This window comes from Megalopta genalis, chromosome 1, assembly GCF_051020955.1.
Source record: "Megalopta genalis isolate 19385.01 chromosome 1, iyMegGena1_principal, whole genome shotgun sequence".
NCBI lineage: Eukaryota > Metazoa > Arthropoda > Insecta > Hymenoptera > Halictidae > Megalopta > Megalopta genalis.
In genome coordinates this window covers 27,203,824-27,224,543 of record NC_135013.1, presented here as the reverse complement: position 1 = coordinate 27,224,543, position 20,720 = coordinate 27,203,824, and the positions used below count along the sequence as shown (strand labels likewise).

Here is a 20,720-nt window from a genome sequence, read left to right as displayed (position 1 = left end):
TCGAAGATTTCACGGTTCCCGTCGCGGCGGAGGATGTCCGATCACGGACACATGTTCCCGCGGTGTGGACACAGGTCTGATAGTTCGCGGCAACAAGGTTCCGTGAGCAAGGATGACGCACCGACACCGTCGTATCGCCCATTGTCTCGGGCGATACACGCCGCTGACGAATATAATTAAAGACCGGCTGATCGTGACCGTGACGTGGCCGCGCCGAATACTTTTTCCGTGATTAATTGCCGCCGCCTGATTTCATCGCAGACCGGCTGTCTGACGGATCAGATACGGGAGCGGGCGGTTGATTGACAGCGAGGCCGATAGCGCGAGTAGTCGCGCCGCGGAATCGACTGCCGGGGGGGTTCGTTCTCCGTTCGAAAAAAAAGCGATTCGTACCGGGGCTATTAATAGATCCCGGCGGGAACACTTTTACGGTAGCCGAAGAATCTATGGATCAGATAAGACGGTCTTGTAATTCTGCAACGAGATAATCGGCGGCCGCGATCCGAGGAGATCTCGCTCGGCCCGCGCGGAACGGTCTCTCCCGCGGCCTCGCGCGAGCCGTTTCAGCGCCGTTTCAGCGGAACAAGTGAAAGCGGACCGATCGCGAAAAGTTTATTGAGAGTGAAATTAACGTGCGAGGCGTGGCCACGCGTGTGTTCCGCGATAACAGAGGGCTTCGATCGCGTTTATATTGCCCGGGCTCCTTGTTCGCTGCGGCGAATTCCTTCGCGCTCCGCACTCCGGCCACTTCCGGGTTCTCTAATCAACGCGTGCCCAACCGTCGACCTCGTAAAACGATGTTTGGAATGTGACGCTCGTTTCGTAGTGCATCCGATAGCAGGGCTTCCGTTATCTCTTTCACACATTAACGTGTCAGAGCCCGTTCACGCGCGTCTTTCAACAGCACGGCCGTTTGAGTTATGGCCGCGCGGATCGCCGTCCTTCGGAGCGGGCCCGAGCTCGGCGAAATCGTATTTCGAACGGCAAACAGTTGGGAGATATTTTATTGTTGAAAATGAAATGTCTCATTTGCTCGAAAGAACGTTTTAAAAGTTTTTAAAAGTGAAATATTTTATTCGCTGTGAACAATTTTTTAGATAATATCGAAAATACTATCTTATTCGAGAAATATTGAAGATATTTTATTCATTTAATTTATTGTCATCGAATAAAATATTTTTATTTCATTAATAATCGTCGAACGAGGAATGAAGTACGATCATTCTTCAATGATCGTTCGATCATTCGATCCATCCCGGATTTTCCGGGATCGCGATGCCAATCGACGAAGAGAATAAATCTCGTTTGCACATGTTACGATTTATCACGTTATCTTGTTTCACGTTACGTCATCATTTCGATAATTTTAAATACTTTATTCGTGGTAAAAGATTATTCGAGATAACACTTCAAACGCTTTCTTTGAAAGAAGAAACACTGAAGACATTAGCACCGATCTGCATTCTGACGTCCTACAGTGAGTAATCTGCACTAATTTGCACTCGAATGGCGACTCGAAGACGCCAATAAAAACGTTTGAATATAATTTTATTAATCAAGTTTGTTTACGTTTAAATAACTGTTAAGAGCGTAACTGTTAGGCGAGTAATAAAATTCAATTTCATATGTATAAAATGCACTGGGCTATATAAAATGGGAATACCGTGGGCCAAAAAAGCTGTTTTAAATTTGTCGTTAATTTGGCATCGAGTGCAAAGGGTTAAATTAATTAGTTTCGCCTTGAATTTCGCGACTTCGTCCTTAAAATGCTGCATCTACGATTTGTTCGAACGTCTCGGATCTCGAGGTTTTAAAGCATCGTCTCTCTATACAGGGTGTCCCAAAAATGTCTCGCAATCCGGAAATGGCGGATTCCTCAAATCATTTGAAGTAGCTTCTTCCTTTACAAAAATTTTCTCCGAGGCACCGTTAGCCAGTTATTAACGAAAAACAGTGACCAATAAGAATCGAGTACGGCTGACGCGAGGCGGCCCAGTCAACCAGCGCACGAAGCTCCAGTTCCGCTCATTGACTCGGTCGCCTCGCGCCAGCTGAGCTCGCCTCTCATTGGCCACCGTTTTTCGTTAATAACTAGTTAACGGTGCCTCGGAGAAAATTTTTGCAAAGGAAAAAGTTGCTTCAAATGACCCGAGGAACCCGCCACTTTCGGATTACGAGACATTTTTGGGACATCCTGTAGAAAAAGTAGAAGTTCAGCTGAAAAATCGATACGTCGGCGCAAAATGCCGCGTGCCAGATCGCCGCGCAGTGGTTCAGACGCTGGAATTCTCGGTCCACGATCGTTCGATCGTTCCCGGAGGCCGGATTTTCCGGGATCGCGATGCCGATCGCCGAAGAGAGCTCGGCGGGCCGTTTCGCCGGCGGTGCGCCATTGGTAACGTTCTGGTTTCGATGCCGTTTTCACCGCCACCGTATTTTTTCCGTCCCGGCGATCTCTAACTACTGTTTCTCGGCGCAGTGTATCGCGTTACTCCGATCGCAGTGTAACTTTATAACACGGCCGAGAGACTATTTCCCTCTTCGGCTCGCAGACCGCAATGTTATTACTAGCGAGGCGAGCAAACACACGATTTCGCAGTTAGTCGGCTCTCGGCCGGGCCTACGAACACGATATTTCATCGCCGGGACTGTAATAGGAAATTGCCGGCCAAGCCGGGCCCGGGCTCCGGACTCGTCGGCGAACCCGCGCGAGCGCGGTTTACCGTTCAAGGGGAAATCGGGTATAACCGGCGTTTCACTAAATAATTATTCAACGGACACTGTAAATCAGCGGACGGGATTTCACAGCGAGCGCGCGCGCGTGCCGGCCGCCTGAAAATTGCTATGATCCTCCGCGCGGATTCCATCTTTTACCGGGGCCTCGCCGCCGCGCGACGCCCGTAATTGCCGGCTGACGTTTCTATAAATTCGCGTTGCCCGTCCGATATCGTTACGATTCCATCGGGTTAACACGCCTCGCCCGCTGGCCGCAATTATTGCCTGGAAACCTACTAATCTCGCGGGGCCGGCCGCATCCGCGCGCGAGCCCACCGTTTCCGACAGGAATCCGCGCGGTGGTCGCCGCTGGGAACTTCTTTCCTGCACGCGGAACTCGCGGATTCGGGGCCTGCGAAATATAATACATAGACTCGTCGCGTTCCTGGGATCGCTCGAGCGAGAACACAAAGTTCAACTGTTGCTCTTTGCACTCGGCCGGACAATAGTTCATTCGTCATGCATTTGGAATTTGTTACGGGCATTCAGGTGTAGGTACGTTATTATTAGACTTCCGGATTTGATGCATTTGTGACGAAAATTAGTAGATCGACACGTTCGCTAACAGCGTCGCACGTGTGCGAGGAGATTTTGTATTTCACGTGGAGAACGTTAAATTAATTTTGTGAATGTAATTATTTCAAGTTGTAATACATAGTACGACTTTTAGAGAATTTACAGCTTCTCTTCGACGAGATTTTAATTGAAATTTTAATTTTATAGGATGCGATGCGTTTAATGCGATAAAGACAATAAATATAACTGTGTACGTTAGTGTTAAATATATAATTTTAAAATACTGTTGTATTCCCTTCAAATCAATGAGATAATTAAGGAAAGAAAAAACTGCCTATATGTAGCTTTTGTATTTTGTAAATGATGCAGGCAATTTGTATTCTGCATAAAAATCTGCAGTCTTATTATTATAATTATTTGTTAACACCTCGCATTATATTATTATATTTCGTTATATTATTATAATATTTCGAACATAATCTACTAAACATGGATGTTGTTCGCCTGTCTCAATTTGAAATAAAATTCGATTCTTTCGTCGATTCTGTCGTCGAAATTTGGCAATTACAATTGATATTCGCTTAGAGTAAATATTAATTTCCTTTCTTCTCTAAGATTAATGAATGAGTTAGAGAATGAAAGAAATGCTAATTGACATAGTTGTAAAAGAAATCTTAGCCCGATTAAAATAAGAAAGAAATTTTGGATTGCCTTCCGTCTCTTGCGATCGAGTCGAACGATTTTCATTCTGCTTGCATCTGCAGTCTTAACATATGTTTATTAAATTTTCTTTTCTCATTGAAATTCTATTGTGGCTGCACTCGCAACTACTGAACTCGACTATTCTTTTATGCATCAAAAGGCAATCAATAAACAGACATTATTATTGCACGGTTTCTTCCGGCCTCACGCTAAAAATAAGTCGGAAACGTGCGTGTCTGATCATGACACACCGTTTCTACTTCGGGTAACATTTGGTATCGCGCGTTGTTCATTTATCATTTTACTTGACGTCGTTACCTTGCCGATTGTAAAATAATGTTTCACATTATTTCGTCTTCGCCTAAATCCTTTATTTTTGGGGGATATTTTGAAGCATCGCTTTCACCGAAGTGCAGATGCGATCCAAATATTGTCAGACATTTGTTAACGTTATTCACCGAAGACGGCGTACGATGTCTTTCGATACTTATTTGTAATAAATATTTATGTTAAAAAAATATTAGAATATTTCGGTTACGTCTGTGCAAGGTTTCGAATAAATAACTCGAATGGTGACAAAAATTGCTTATATATAATAAGCATAAAATTAAAATGTCTTTTTAAAATCGAACTAAAATTGAAAAGTAAAGTTCTATGACATCAATTGGCGTAAAAGATCGACACCTAGAGGATCCAAGCACCTGAACAAAAATGAATATCTATCTATCTACGACACCAATTGCATTGCCAACATTTTTACGTTTCGCGAAATCTGATAAAATTAAGAAGATAGCGTACAAATTAATTTCAAATTTGGGCAAATAATTCTGTCAGCCAGACATGGGTGACGCGGCCGTCAAATTGTTAACCAAGTACGTACAGTGGCCAACAAAAGTGCTGGTACACCTTCAAAACGCAGTAACCTCTTAAAAACTGGACTAAGTGTCTTGAATTTTTTTAGATGATCACGGGACTGCCAGACGATGACCAAAATGCTTTTCTCAAATTTTGCTATATCACTTGGAATAACAAAAAAAAAAGAAAAGAATAGAAAACTCTCGTTTCTTAACTTTTCTATCTGAGCCTATAACGGAGATTTAAAATCGATTTCGATCAAATTTCCAGCACGCGTACAAGTTACCGAGATCTACGACAAGGCATTTCTTAAAATCTTTTAGACTTTATATTAAAATTCTATAGTCTATATTAGTTTTATATATTATATATATTTATTTATTATATAATAATAATATAATTTAATATAGACTCTATTCTAGAGTCTATATTAAAATTTATAGACTCAGTTAAAAAGGATAAAAACCGAGAGTTTATTTTTTTTTGTCATCCCAAGAAATAGCAAAATTAAAGACAGGCATTTTGGTCATCGTCCGATAGTGCCTCTATCACCTAAAAAAGAAAAATTCACGTTATCCAGTTGCATTTGAAACAAGTTATAACGTTTCGTAAGGTGCACGAACACTTTCGTGGGTTACTGTACATTGCCGTCGAATCGAAATGGAAAATGTACGGAAGAAGACGTTACGAAAGAGGCTGGAGGGCCTCGGCAGAGAGTATGAAGCCATGTCTGCCGGGTAATCTGGAGCACGTTTCCTCCGAGCAACCCTGTGGAGAGAGAGAGCCTAAGCGGCCGGTGATTCAACCACTTCTTCTTTTACCATGAATGGTATTGCATTGTTCCACGCTTCCGTGTAACGTACACACAGGCCAGGCTCGGGCTGGCTCGCGCGAACACGGTCGAACGTGTGCACGTGCATAGGCCAGAATTCTGCAGAAGTGGCTATCGCACGTTTTCCTCGGCGCGCAATGTTCGTGACTGGTTTTATCGCCGGCGGGGCCCTTCGTACCTCGGCCACACGAAGTTACACACGGTCATTTGTGGCGATCGCGCCAATACACGCTTCGCACGCGCGCGCGCGCTCGCGCGACCGCTCGGAGGAGAATCGAACGAGCATTTTCGGCGGGAAGAAACCACCGCGACCGAGGCCGGTTACCCTAATCTCTGGTCCGGCCTCGGATTGCGCAACCGTTGACACGCTAACGACGCTCGGCCAGCATATCGCTGGCACAACATTCTGCTTTTTTTCACACGTTCCGCGCCACGTGAGCCCGACGACTGCGACGGCGGCCCGAGGTGTGTTTACTCCCATGCGAAACGCGGAAAGAAGAATTGTTGCTTCCCGGAAAACCGGGGAGCTCGCGGAGATCGCGATGCCACTGGCGGATTCTGTTTGCTCTTTGGAACTCGCGATTCCAGCGAATCTGTGATTGATGGTTCGGCGGACTGGAATTCATCAGATTCGCGCGGAAGCTTAACACTTTATCGACCGCTAGCCTATTTATCGGCTTTTCGATTGCCAATGTTTATCGATCGCTAGCCTATTAATCGGCTTTCCGATTGCCAATGCTTATCGACCGATAGCCTATTAATCGACTTTTAGCTATCGACGGTTTTCGCTTCTTTACTGTTTTGTTAGTAGCTGACCTCCTGTATGCTGACCTCCCCATATCCTTATGAATTATAATTATAATAATTATATTATTATTTATTATTATTTTTAAAGGAATAAGCACAACACAATGAATAGCGAAAATTTAGCCGGTACTGGGAGCAAATGCGCGCGCGACTAAGCCAGTCCTTACTGAGTGGCAGCCTCAACCACGACCGGACGATAAAGTGTTAAGGAAGTTCGACGTCGAATTTCGAGTCTGTATGATTCAGCGCGCGATTCGGTGAATGATTCCTAGTGTTCTATTCTTTTATGCGAATTTGCCTTTACCATTTCGCTTGAGGTTCCTCTATACAGTAATGTTTCCTTAATTGACGCTCAGATTGTCTACAAAAATGGACAATTTAGGCAGAGAAGATACGATTATTCGATCCTTGCGGTTCATTTGTTATTTTGGGTTGGGAACTAAGTAATTGCCGATTTCAGTTATAGATGTCTCTCACTCCCATTTTTATGATATCCGTAAATGTTATATTATAAAATTATTATTATTATTATGTTATTTTTTATTATCCGTGAATGTTAGCAACTGGACAAATTGAATGCAGCGGTCAAGGAAAAGCGATATAAGTTTAGAATGATCTTTTTCGTAAGCAAACGAATGATGATGCTAAGAGTGACGTTTCAAGAATTAAAGTAACATTAACGCAAAGCTAATTACCTTTTATTCATATTGTACTAGAGAAAACAATTTTGCGGACAATCCAACGGATTCCGACAATAAACTTCTGTTTATTTAACAGACAGACAGTAATACAAAAATTTAGCTTTCACGCATGCATTCTTTACGCATTGCTTTCCGCCGACACGGCAGTGAAAATAATAACAGATCAGAATTAAGAGCAAATATTAACACTTAGCCAACCGAATGGGGAGACTTCCCCGCTTTAAATTCAGTCGATTGGTGACCGAATGTATGATCAATGAAAAATTAAAAATGACTGCTTCATTTTATTAAGATCTGCAAGAAGTACGAATGCTGAGAAAGTAAAATTGATGCCGTATAAGTTTGTTTCGTAATTTTTGTTTAATCGAATGAAATATTGGGTTGGCAACTAAGTAATGGCCGATTTCAGTTATAGATGTCTCTCACTCCCATTTTTATGATATCCGTAAATGTTATATTATAAAATTATTATTATGTTATTTTTTATTATCCGTGAATGTTAGCAACTGGACAAATTGAATGCAGCGGTCGAGGAAAAGCGACCAGAATTGGTCGATCGTAAAGGTGTCATTTTCCAGCAGGACAATGCTAGGCCGCACACGTCTTTGTCCACTCGGCAAAAATTGATGGATATTGGTTGGGAATTGATGTTACACCCACCACATAGCCCTGATCTCGCGCCATCGGATTACCACTTATTTCGATCCCTGGACAACTCCCTTCGCGGTAAAACTTTTAATGATGATGAGGCTGTAAAATCTCATTTAACTCAGTTTTTGGTCGAAAAGGATCAGACTTTCTACGAGCGTGGAATTTTCAAGTTGTCGGAGAGATGGCAAAGGGTCATCGAACAAAATGGAAAATACATTACAGATTAAACTTCGTTCCAAGTAAAAAAATTTTTTATTTCATTGAACAAATCGGCAATTACTTAGTTGCCAACCCAATAGTTACGAATTGTCATCAGCTATAAAAACGAGCTGCAAGGCTCGAACAATCGTATCTTCTCTTCCCAAATTGTCCATTTTTGTGTACAATCTGAGCGTCAGTAAGGGAGACATTACTGTATTTCTATTTTTAACGCTATTTTCAACATAAAGGTAACAATAAGACTCTTGTAATGATTTTGAACGAGTGTCGTTGCAATAATTGCCGTAACGCATATATTAAATAAATAACTCATGGCAAATGTACGTTTACAATCTGAATAATCGTAAATTGTAAAATTAGTCGTTTTAACGGATCCCGTAAACCTGAACTGCTTTGATAGTTTGAAATTCGCCGATGTCCGGCTACGAACGTCAAAATCTACTGACGTTATTGCACAAATCAAATTCTAGACAGTCGCTAATCTTTATTAAGTTTCCACTACGAAATCATTTTAACACTTTGACTGCCGCGTCAACATGCTCGAACGTTTCATAAAATCAAAGCATTTTCTTCAATCAAATTAAAGCTGTGTGGCAGCAATTACTTTGTCAACACTCTTATACTTTGCAGATCCTGATGAAACTAGGAAGATACAAGAGATTAGCGTAAAAATTGACTTTCAGATCTGAGCACATAGTTCGATCATCCATATATGGATGATACGTCAGTCGAAGTGTTAATAAAGCTTTGAAATTCGTTGTCTGACCACAAACATTTCAATCAACCGAGACCATTGTGCAAATTCGAGACTCCGATTTTCCGTTCCCCCAAATCTTCATTGTCTGACCATAAACAACCAAATCTACTAGACTACGATTCTTTTTTCTAAAAAAACTCGTTCCCGCTCATTCTTACCGACAAAGTTTCTGGACCATTTTTCTAGCAGCCTCGCAGCCTTCCTAAACGAAGATCGCGCGAGGGATCCGCGCGCGTGGCCGCGTATCCGCGGCGCGCCGCGCTCAAAGCGCGATCGAGCGACGGTGTTTGCAGCTTCGTGGCGGACGTGGACCGAGATAACACATGAAAATAGTACACCAGCAAACGATAACACGCATTCGGTTATATCTGCCGCGGCGTCGTTCCTCGGCCGGGCCGCGCGATATTGAATCGCGCGCGTTCTCCGCGATTGCGGACGGGCTCTCGCAAAACTGCGGGGCACCCTTGTTCGTCGACGTTGCCGCTGGCTCTTTCGACGTTCGGAGGGGGGTCACGAGGGGCCAGGGGACCGCACGCGAGAGGTTCGCGCACGTTACCACACGATAATGATAACCGGGTGCATTGAATCGGCGTCGCCGAGGTCGTTTACACGCGCGCGCGCGCACGCCTCGGATCAGCGATGAGTATGACGTTGTTGGTGTTGTTGTTAATCTTACCTAAGCAACATGGCAGAGTCACTTCACGTAGAAGACTGTCGATGCTCGAACGCTATATCGCTAGCATGCTGCTGCCAATCGGTGCTCTTCGCGGTTTCAGCCTGAACTTCTAACAGCCACCTGAAAGAGAACATTGAAAGGCGACACGTTTTAGTCGTTCTTTATCTTGCGGTTTCGGATCGCCTCTACCCGCGGGTACAAGCTCCGGGAAGGGAAAGGAGAATCGCGTGTTTGCTCGCTCGATTGAGCTGTTCCGGAGCTGTCGACCGACGCGGTCTTTCCCTCCGTAATGTCGCGCGACTTTAAACGCGACGGCGGATCGACGCTTGAAAAAAAGCGTCCGAATGCGAACCGTTTCGTGCCGTGATATTAAAGCTCGGCTGGAAACTGTTGCGCAGGGCTTTTGTTACGAATTAATTATCATGGAGGACCTAAGAATCGAGATGTATCTGTTCGAGTCGACGCGTCACACATGTGCGACGATCTTATTTAATTTGGCGATTTATGTAAAATTATTAAATATTAATAATATATAGCATATTTAGAGAATTTATAGACGACGTTTTTATCATATTTTCCAAGAAAAAGATTTGACGCTCAAATTATGCACAAAAATGGATAATTTGGGAAGAGGAGATATTATTCGAGCTTTACACCTCGTTTTTATGATTATTGACAATTGCCAATTATAAAAATGAGCCGCGAGGCTCGTCGTAATTTTCTTCTCCCAAATTGTCCATTTTTGTGTACAATTTGAGCGTCAATTAGGGCGTCAATTTACTATTTAATACAATAACTTCTATTATTATTGCAGTAACTTCTATTATAGGCTCTGCAACGATGTGCTCGAGGTTATTTGTGCGTCTCGAAACGGTTTCGAATCAATGCAATACAATCTTTGTCGTACAGTTTATTTATACGCGATTTCAGCTCGTACTTTCTTTTTTGTCCCACGATGGCGACATACTTCGGAACTCGTAAAATTGCGCGCGTTCGAGATACAACGGCGTGCAGAAAGTTTCCGGCCAGAAAAGTTCAGCGATCTATATTTAGAGAGCGATATCTGAAGGAATGTTAATTAATATCGTATGCAGAACAACAAACAAATCCGAGTTTTATTCTGCTCAGAGTTCTCGGTAAACAGCCTCTTAGCTATCGCGGTCAGAACGCGAAGTGAAAAGTGTATCTGACCGGAAATTTTTGTACGTTGAAACAAATTTCGCGCGTCTTTAACCCTTCTTGCGCTTTGAATAACTCGAATAATGCCGTAACTAGACAATTAATGTGCTTAAAATAATTTGATATAGAAATAATAAATTAGAAAAGATAATAATTTAATATTTTTAATCGAACCTCTTAACTACTATTGCGAGTCTGTGAGATCGCTATTAATTATTACTTATTCAGCTGCGGTGATAATAGAATTGTAAGAAAAATTGTCCAAAAAGAGAACGTTTTTAATGCACTCGCTTCTATTCAATCGAACTTGGACCCCTTCGTTATTAAAACGTAAGAACAAAGAGCAAAGTAAGAACAATCGATTTCAATATTTTATTTACCACTTTTATGGCAACAATAACGCAACAATCATTAGCGGTCTGCGAGATCGCTAATAGTGATTGCGTAAGTTTTAGTAGAATATAGTTAAAGGTTCAGAAATTCCTAAATTGTGTACGACCCAAGCAGATGCAGTTTCTGAAATGCGGTTTCTATTGGAACATGTAAGCTGTCTATATTTTAGAAAGAAAGTCATTAAACGTAATAAATAAGGTCTCTAGCAATTCTCGCAACATTTTCCTTCCACCTAATCCTTCCATTGTTCGAAACTTCGCCGCCCCATTTTAGCCATAAATGCGTCATAAGATCCGCGCGGTGTAAGAGAAACCAGTCGTCGAAGAGACCGGCACACCGGCGAGGGTAGCTTCCCCAACAAAGCACGTAATCCGAGCTGTCTGGCAAATTAATTACAGCCCGTGGTTCACCGCGGAGCTTCATTTAGCATCCCCTATTCGAGGCGAGGTCTGACGGCGACCGTGGCCGCGCCATAGTTCATCGATGCGCCCGGGAAGAAAGGAATTCCGCACGGACATCGATTTCCACGCGACCAGCAAAAAAACGTTCGCGCGAACTTCATTGTTGGTGCGTTCGGCCAGCGACGGTCACGTGTGAACACACCTGCCGGGGGCGCGTGTCACGTTCATTTGCGCCGGCGATGTTGGCGCGGCGCTCGTAAATGTAATCGCGAGTCAATTAAGGCGACACTCACGGATTTCTAATCGGTCGGGCCATGCGAGAGCCGGATTATGTCAGCCGCTGGCACGCCGACGATTTTAATCGATCGATCCACGCGAGAGACCGACCGCGCGACGGCCAACCCGTTCGCCCGTGTCTCGTTTCCATTCCGTTTTTCCCCGGCAAGCCTCCTTTTTCCCATCCTTTTCCTCTCTCTCTCTCTCTCTCTCTCTCTCTCTCTTTCCCTCCGCGGCCACGGTTTACATTTACGTAACGCCGCGGACGAGGATCGCGTATTAATTACACCAGCTGCGTAGACACGCGGCCCTGAGGAAAAGTTCGAGCACGATGGATCTTCGATAGCCGTCGATCAGGCGCGGAGGAGCCGAGGGTCTCCTTTTCGCTGCTGAGATAAGCTTTCGAGTCTGTACCGTCGGGACCTCGATTAACCGGCTTTGTTGCGGCCGAAGCAGCTACGGATAAACCGAGATCCATCGGATAATCGAGACCCGAGGCAGAAAAACTGGAAATCTCATTTATACATTTAATGGACATATTTTATTTAGAATATGTTATTTTTTTATACGGCGAGTTTGTTAATTTTGCGGCGATAATTGCATTGTGCAAATCAGAGTTGACTATTATACGAATAATTTTATTCAATATAATTTGATTGAAATAATGTCTCGAATAAATTGTATTAATACAATTTTATTCGAGCAATGTCTCGAGTGAATTCTATTAATACAATTTTGTTCGAGCAACATTTCGAGTAAATTCTACTAATGCAATTTTATTCGAGCAATATTTCGAATAAATTCTATTAAAACAATTTTATTCAAGCAATATTTCAAATAGATTCTACTAATGCAATTTTATTCAAGCAATATATTGAATAAATTCTACTAATGCAATTTTATTCGAGCAATATTTCGAATAAATTCTACTAATTCAATTTTATTCGAGCAATATCTCGAATAAATTTTACTAATACAATTTTATTTGAGCAATATCTCGAATAAATTCTATTAACATAATTTTATTCGAGCAATATCTTGAATAAATTCTACTAATGCAATTTTATTCGAGCAATATCTCGAATAAATTCTACTAATACAATTTTATTCAAGCAATATTTTGAATATATTCTACTAATAAATTTCATTCGAGCAATATTTTGAATAAATTCTACTAATGCAATTTTATTCGAGCAATACCTCGAATAAATTCTTCGCATAAAATTTCATTCGACCAATATCTCGAATAAAATTTGATCCAACATATATTTCGAATAAAATTTCATTTGAAAAGCAATTCCTTTTTCCAAAATGTATCGAACCCCTTTCACAGCCTTTCCCCGGTTGAACAGTGACCGAGTAACTCCCGACCAATCAGAATTAGCTTTTTTCTCATAGAAGAGACAAGATAGACCGCCACAAGGTCCGTAGTATCATCATCGCCCAGATCGCCGCCAAGATAAACAGCGTTTCGAACGCCGAAAGATATCTCTTGGTATTTTTCTCGGTGTCCGGAGGACCGTTTAAACCGATAGCTACCGACGACTCGGGCGATCTTAATTCACAGTGAAACCGGAACGAATGCCCGTAGCAGCCGTAACGAGTTGCCACGCTTCGATCCCGAAGGGAATCGAGTCGAGCGGAGTCGGTTCGAGTCGAGTCGAGCCGAGTCGAGTCAAATCGCGTCTCGTCACGGCGAGCCGGGAACACCCACATAGCACTGGAAGGCAGAATACGTAGGTGATTTCACTGTTCCGGCACACGGCGGTGTGCATCGGATAAGAGAGACGAGCCGGAGTCCAGATATAGACCTGCTGTAGGTAATAGTTCGGTAGGTAGTAGTAGTAGCGCGAGCGGTAGGACCGGTAGGTTTGGTTTACGTCAAGTTCGTTGCGGCCAGCCGGTTCGCCACTTTTCTTCTTCTTCGTCTTCCTACTCGTCCTTTTTTCCGCCGGGCGGTTTTTCTTCCTTTTTTCCCTCCACTTACCCCCTCCGCCGATATTTCCTTCTCGTCCGTGATCCCGTCCCACCCCGCGATCGCTACATAGTCCCACAGTTTAACCCTTGTCTGCGGAACCTAGCTTTGCTCGTCGCGAATCCGCGCTCGAGATCCGAGAAACGTCGTTTCATTCGTGTTTATCCAATTACAGTAAATTCTCCCGAATTTTCCTTCAATTTGTCAACTAAAATGGACAATTTGGGAAGAGAAGATACGATTATTCGAGCCTCGCGCCTCGATTTTATAGTTGTTGACAATCAACTATAAAAACGAACCTCGAGGCTCGAATAATCGTATCTCTTTTTCTATTATTGTCCATTCCAAATTGTCCAGTTTTGTACAAAGTCCAGTACAAGCTGAAGGAAAATTAGGGAGAATTTACTGTACTCGGCGATTTTTGAGTGTCTGGTTATGAACGATCAAATCTACTTAAGTGATTCGACGGAGAACATTTTAAAGAACGCAGTTCTGTTTTAACATGCTGCAAGAAAGAACGCCGCAAGCCACGCGTCTTCACTACCGAGTTATTGTCGCTTAAAGTTTTCATCGCTAATGCTTCTCATTAGCAGCGTTTCAGTCGCATAATTTTCTCGATGGAATTTGTTTACACGATGTTTTTTTTCTTACAAATACGCAAATCCTGTATGCTAAAGTTCGATCGATGCATTAATTTTTTCCTTATTTTCCATTGTCGCGTGAAGTTCCGCGTTGTCTGACCGTGGACATCCAAATCTACTGAAGTCATTCGACGATCAGAATTCTAAATAGCGCGTTTCTTTTAAGACACATTTCGCACAAATTAATCGTTTTCGTTACAATCTTGCACCACCCGGTCCTAACTTTTAGTTGTCTGACTATGAACGTGCAACTTTGCCGAAAACGTTAGACGTAGAAAATTCTGAAGAACACAAGTTTTGTTTATCATTTATGCAGAACATTCTCAAATTTTCGCGTCACCCTCAAATTATTCTAATTACGAAATTCTTGTCCATTCGACTAAGGAAATCCAAATTTACTGCATCCGTCGAGACTGAATTAACTCACGAAACTTCAATATTCTGCATAATTCATACTGCGAACTAGCCATAAAAGCCATGAATTTAGCCATTAATTTATCCATTAATTTATCCATGAAAAATGTCCTGCCCATGAATCCAGATTTCCGTGTATCAAGAATCGCAGGTAAAAGGGTTCGAACGAAGATACAAATAATCTAAAAGTGTTCGCCGGGAATTCGTGCAGGAGCTATGCAAATGTTTTTAATGGGGATGATCGGCACCCTTGCAGGAGTAGGTCGAGAGCCGGGATCGCTCGTCAGCCACGGAATGGTGGGAACGAGAAGGAAATCTCGAAGAGTCCTCTTTGTAGATACCGACGACTTTGATAGAGGCGTGTCCACGTCGACAACCTACCATTAGGATGAATAAGCATATCTTTATGCGATCTGGGCAAACGAGCCTCTTCTATCAGCCGCGTCTCTTCTTTTTCTCCGCCGGACGGACGACGAATCCTAGAATCGTGTAGAACGTTTCTCTCTAAATAGGAAAATTGCAGGGTCGTCGGACATATCTGGAAATCTAAATATTCCACGCGGTCGGACCCCGTTTCTCGAATCGCGAGGTTTGCGCGCGGACGTTTCCATCTTCCCGAGGACGTTCCTCGGCGCAGCGGAGGAAATCGAGATCGCGACTAAATCGAAGATCTTTAGGAAAATCAAGAACTGCCGAAGTAAGCTGTTGAATAGAGTTTATTTAAATACGGTCTCGATTACGCGACTTCAGCGGAATCAGCCGCGCAAACGAATGGCGAATGGGTTAATCCGACGGCGTGTTTTACAGGTTGTTAAAAATTAATATTGAATGTATTTATAACGTTTATTATTTACGTATTTACAGATTGTACATATAGTCATACCATCTGAATACAATATAATGCTATATAATACGTAATATCTAATGACTGTAATCTTTTACAAAAAAGCAGGCGATCTTTTTCTTTTTTTGAAATATCGTAATGTCAGTCGCCGATGAATTTTCTTGCCGTTCAACACGTCTCATCGTAGTTTAAAGTGCAATCTTTCCTTCCTTATGACTCACTTTTCCACCTCGATCTGTACTCGAAGTTTTTACATTACGCGATTCTTTTGCTCGTACAATCGTAAAAATTAGCAAGAGGAGGCTTGTTTAAAAAAGGATCGCGATTCGTGTGGCGAGAAATTACGCAACGAAGAGAATAATTACGGAACGCGTCGATCATTTTTGCCATATAATTTCGTGCCAAGAAAAACGCGGCCGTGTCAAGTCCACCGTATTGCTTCTTCGCGTCTGTCCGCGAGTCCGTAAAGATGCGCGCGAGAACGACCGATCGGGCCCCGTTTTAAGGAAAAGAAGATCAGCGGTTATCGTTTCAACGAAAAAATCACGATTTCCTTGGTTTTCTCACTTAAGCCGAGCTTTCTTCGAATTTTCAATTAAACATAGCCTTGACATAACCGCCCACTATGGAGCTAGCTGTATAGTGGACGGTTGTTTGTCTTTAATCGGTCAGTTGTACTACCGTGCAATGCGATTGGACTCCTTTTTTTCTTGGTTTACGAGTGAAAAGCTCGAAGTCTCACGGACACTGCTGCGAATTTCTGTCCGCGAATCCGTAAAGATGCGCGCGAGAACGACCGATCGGGCCCCGTTTTAACCCTTTCGCTCCGAACGACGGATATATCCGTCATCCATATGAACACTCGCGGAGCCGAACGCCGGATATATCCGACATCCACATGATCGCCCTCTGGGGACGAACGCCGGATATATCCGACATGCTGGTAAAATCGCGACCTAATTTTTGGACTGCACCGCCTCTTGTTACTATTGCGTGAATCTTTTGACGAAACAAACAAACGACAGTCCGAAATAAACGACACACCATTCAAGTTATATTTGTTCTACCTGCATTTCCCATTATTATTGTGTTACATGTCATAAAGGGATAGAAAATCGAAAGTACTAACTTTAGGACTAATTATTATGTATTATGTTTTGTGTATTATGAATATTATGTTTTATTTTATTACTGTATATTATATATTATTTCTTCACTTTTTCCATTGTTAATGAAACTTTTTTTACCTATTAAATAACTTTATACCTTATGCAGAAATTATAACTATACTGTTTTAAAGAAAAATCCCTTTTCTTCCCAAATACACTATCCACGCGCAATGTGCACAATTTCGGCGGGTGGTTCCGTTCAGGAGGGGCGCTTCGGCGGACTGAACCGCCGTAGCGAAAGGGTTAAGGAAATCGCCTAAGCTTCCCGAGCCACGCGACAAATGCATAAAGATCCGAATCGGTATCGAATCGATTTCTTGTCGCCGCCGGTCTCGCAGGCCTCCAGACCGGCCGCGAGATCGTAAAACTCCTTGGAACCGCTCTTTCATTATCCGGCTGGCAAAAAAGGCGGCGTCGATTCCGTCGAAAGCGTAAAAGAGAAACGGGGAAAGAACTGAGAAATCAAAGAGCACGTCGCGCCAAGCCGGGACTGACGCACACGCTCCCGGCGAAGTATCAATTGTGGGAGCGTGTCTCACCGAAGCGAAATACGTGAAACCGTATACGCCGGAATCTCCATTGCCGGGACAATATCCATTATTATATTACATCATTGCGTAATCGACGTTTACGGTTTTATGGGGCTGGCCTCGCCGCGGTGTGTCTAACAAACTCGGAATCGGAGTTGCTCGGCGGATTCCGTGAACGCTCGGATTCCGCCGGTCGGTCTGCCAGACACGCTGGCAGCGGCCAGGATTTCCCGGTATTCGAGCGAGTCGAACGCCGCGGACGTGAAAGGGAAGAAAAGCGCAGCGGGTTCCCGCTCCGCGGGTCCGCGCGACCCGTACACGCTGCTGCTGTTCGCCGGCGATTCGCGATCCCGCTCGATCCGTGCCGATCGATCAGGACGATGCTGCCGCGACGCAACATTGAAATCCATCGCGAGTCGCTGGTCTCGCCGGATTGCGAGTCCGAGATGATCACGTTTCACTGCCACACCGGTCTTTGCGGAGTCTGCTCGAAAGGTCTCGACAGCCTCGATCTTCTCTGTTGCCGAAATGCACAGAGCGACGCGTGTATAGCTTTTTTTAACCCGTTGTCGTACTTTGACGAGTCTGAGTCCACGGAGATTTCTAGTAATAACCGGTTAAATATGAACGCGATCCCGTTCTTTTTAGTAAGGAATACAATTCTGATTTCCTGTCATAGATATTTAAACGTTTAAACCTTTGCAGTCGATGCTATTTTAATTCGAAATGCAGCAGATGTTTTCTGGTCTACAGTGTTTCCATTTTATAGGATTCGATGCACTTTATGCATATGAAATTGAGCCTATTGGAAAGTACAATACTTGCAGTTTTAACAGTTTTTTTTTAGATATAACAAATCTGGTACTGTTGCGATTATTTCGAAAAATTATATAACAATTTTTAGTAGCGCCTCAGACTCACTACTACAGTGCAAAGGCTTAAGTAAATGTAAACACACAATGAATATAAATTACCTTTTTTCTTCTTAGGAATTGCTTCAATCGAAAAGCTTCTAATCATTGTAACTATGATCAAAATGGTACGGCAAAGGGTTAAGTACTGTTATCGCTAGACTACAGATCTTTTTTTATGCGAAATAAAAATTTGTCGAATTCGATGCAAAGAACGAAAGATAAATAAAAATGTATTTCTTCTGTTGACGATTCCAATGAATCGAGAAGAATGTACGAATGTTCTCAAATTCTTCCAATGGCTTTATTGCTTGGTATTTCACCTAGTCATTTTCATCGCAAATGCATTAAATTCGCAGTCTAATTATCACAGCTCTATCACAGACACACCGAAGCATACTCGCATACTGGGACGGGTGTAATAACAAGAGAAGTGTCCCATAAAATTACTAGACTGCGGATCTTTATGCAAAATATAAACGTTCAAAGACGATTGTAAGAAACAGAGATTGAATAGAAATAAATTGTTTAATAACTCTGACAAGTTGAAAGTAGCGTAATAAAATGATGATATTCTGTTTATATCTTCATAATTTTCTAGTTCGGCAACTCACTTTTGCCACAAATGCATAAAATCCGCAGTCTATTAATTACAGTAATTCACACAGTAATTTGTGCATCGAAAGACATGCATCAAATCATCATCAAATTGTTATTGATTTCTGTAACAAATATCACTGCGTGCAACGTGTAAAACGTGTCCGGACAATCGAATCTCTAACGCACCTTCGAATAATACGTTTTATTTATTATATATATTATATATAATATAATATTGTATAATATAATATATATGTATAATATAATATTATATAATATAATATTATATAATATAATATATATAATATAATATTATATAATATAATATATATAATATAATATTATATATATTATATTTATATTATTATACGTTTTATTTATATATTATATAATATTTATTTATTATATATATTTTATTTTATTATTTATAGTTAATCATGCTCGGAAACGAACCAAAGGCACAGCAATCGGTCACCGCAACAGTAACAAGCTCCACTAGCCTACATCGCGGTAGAATACGCGACTCACCATCGCAACAATAGCTATTTTGAATAAACATTTCTCGTTGATAAAACGATATTGTCTCAACGCACCTTCTACGAAAAACATCGAGAAAAGAGAAACGAAGAAAAATGATCCCACTATAGCCGAGGGCATAACGTCCCACGTCTCCCGGCCGAAATCCTCTCGACGAAATAGCAGGGCAAGGGGTCAACAGGTGTCTCCTCGAATTCCGGGGGACTATTTCACTTTCGTCGCGGTCCGGAGAGCACGCCGCGGGTTTCAGTTAGGCGACCGGCGCGGCGCGGCCCGTCGTTAAAGTGTTAATTCTGCCCTCGGATCCACCTGCTACGGGACCGATTAACGACCGCGGGAGGTGTTCCTTTCATAAATTTCCACCCCGGCCGCGTCTCCCCGTGGCCGGCCCCCACCGACACGAACCCCCTTGGGCCTGCGGAGGACCGAACAGGGGGTTAAGCAGCCCGTTTCACGGGGAACTGGTTCTAACGGAGTTTTATGCCGCGCGTTGGACCAGTTTTGCGGCCGTCAATGAAGTGCACTGTACACCGTCGCGAGTGCATTTCAGCCGGTACACTCGCGAACGCTCGGAGGGAATCGCGGCGGGAGGGTGCCGGCGCGGACGGAGGGCGGGGAGGGGAGGAGAGGGAGGCTGGTGCACGCGGTGCACATTGCCCAGCGGCGAGAACCAGTCATTGGCCGATCGGCCAATCGCGTCACGGACCAAAAGAAGACGACCGCCGGTCACTCGTTTCGAATGGTTCGCCATGAGTCGATTCGTGCGACGACGATCTCTCCTCTCCTCTCACTCTCTCTCTCTCACGCCTCGATCGCCCGCGTCCCATCCTCGTCGCTTCTTATCGTGTATGCACCGCACAGACGCACACACGCTCGCGAGCACGCGATTCACCGCTCTCCGTCTCCGGCGTTGCCCCCCTTGCTTCCCCCCTCTATCATCCCCCTCTTCTTTTTCTCCCGATCGTATCAGTCGGTCTCCCGCTCTCGCTCCTTCCATCTCGTTCGTAGTCCAGCTTCGTCTGTCGCGCACCGCTTCTTCGTCGGTCCTTCTCGCGCGCACGTCCACCGCGGTCTCGTCTCCTCTCTCTCTCCATCGGTCTCTCCTCATTGCAAAGTGCCGTAATATTCTCCTGCCGGAGTTATTTTCGTCGCGCTCACCGAACCAGCTCTCCCGAGGCGGCATTGCACGAGGTTGCTCTCTGCGCATTGTCTCGAGGCCCCTGCCGGAGTAACTGGATTTCCAGGCTAGCAAGGCGATCGCCGCCGATACCGGCGATCTTCCCACTTCGCCTTTGTCTTTCGTTCTTCTCTCTCTCTCTCTCTCTCTCTCTCTATTTCTCTCTCGCTCGCTCGTTCGCT

The 20,720-nt window shown here is 43.4% G+C and overlaps 1 protein-coding gene across 1 annotated transcript in view; it reads right to left on the bottom strand.

Moving 5' to 3' along the window:
• The window catches only part of LOC117220453 (receptor-type guanylate cyclase Gyc76C), a 139,451-nt gene that overhangs the window by 105,282 nt on the left and 13,449 nt on the right, over nucleotides 1-20,720 (bottom strand). The window contains exon 2 of the mRNA XM_076524763.1: nucleotides 9,492-9,611. The gene's annotated coding sequence lies outside the window, so the exon portion shown is untranslated. The remainder of the gene's footprint in view (nucleotides 1-9,491; nucleotides 9,612-20,720) is intronic.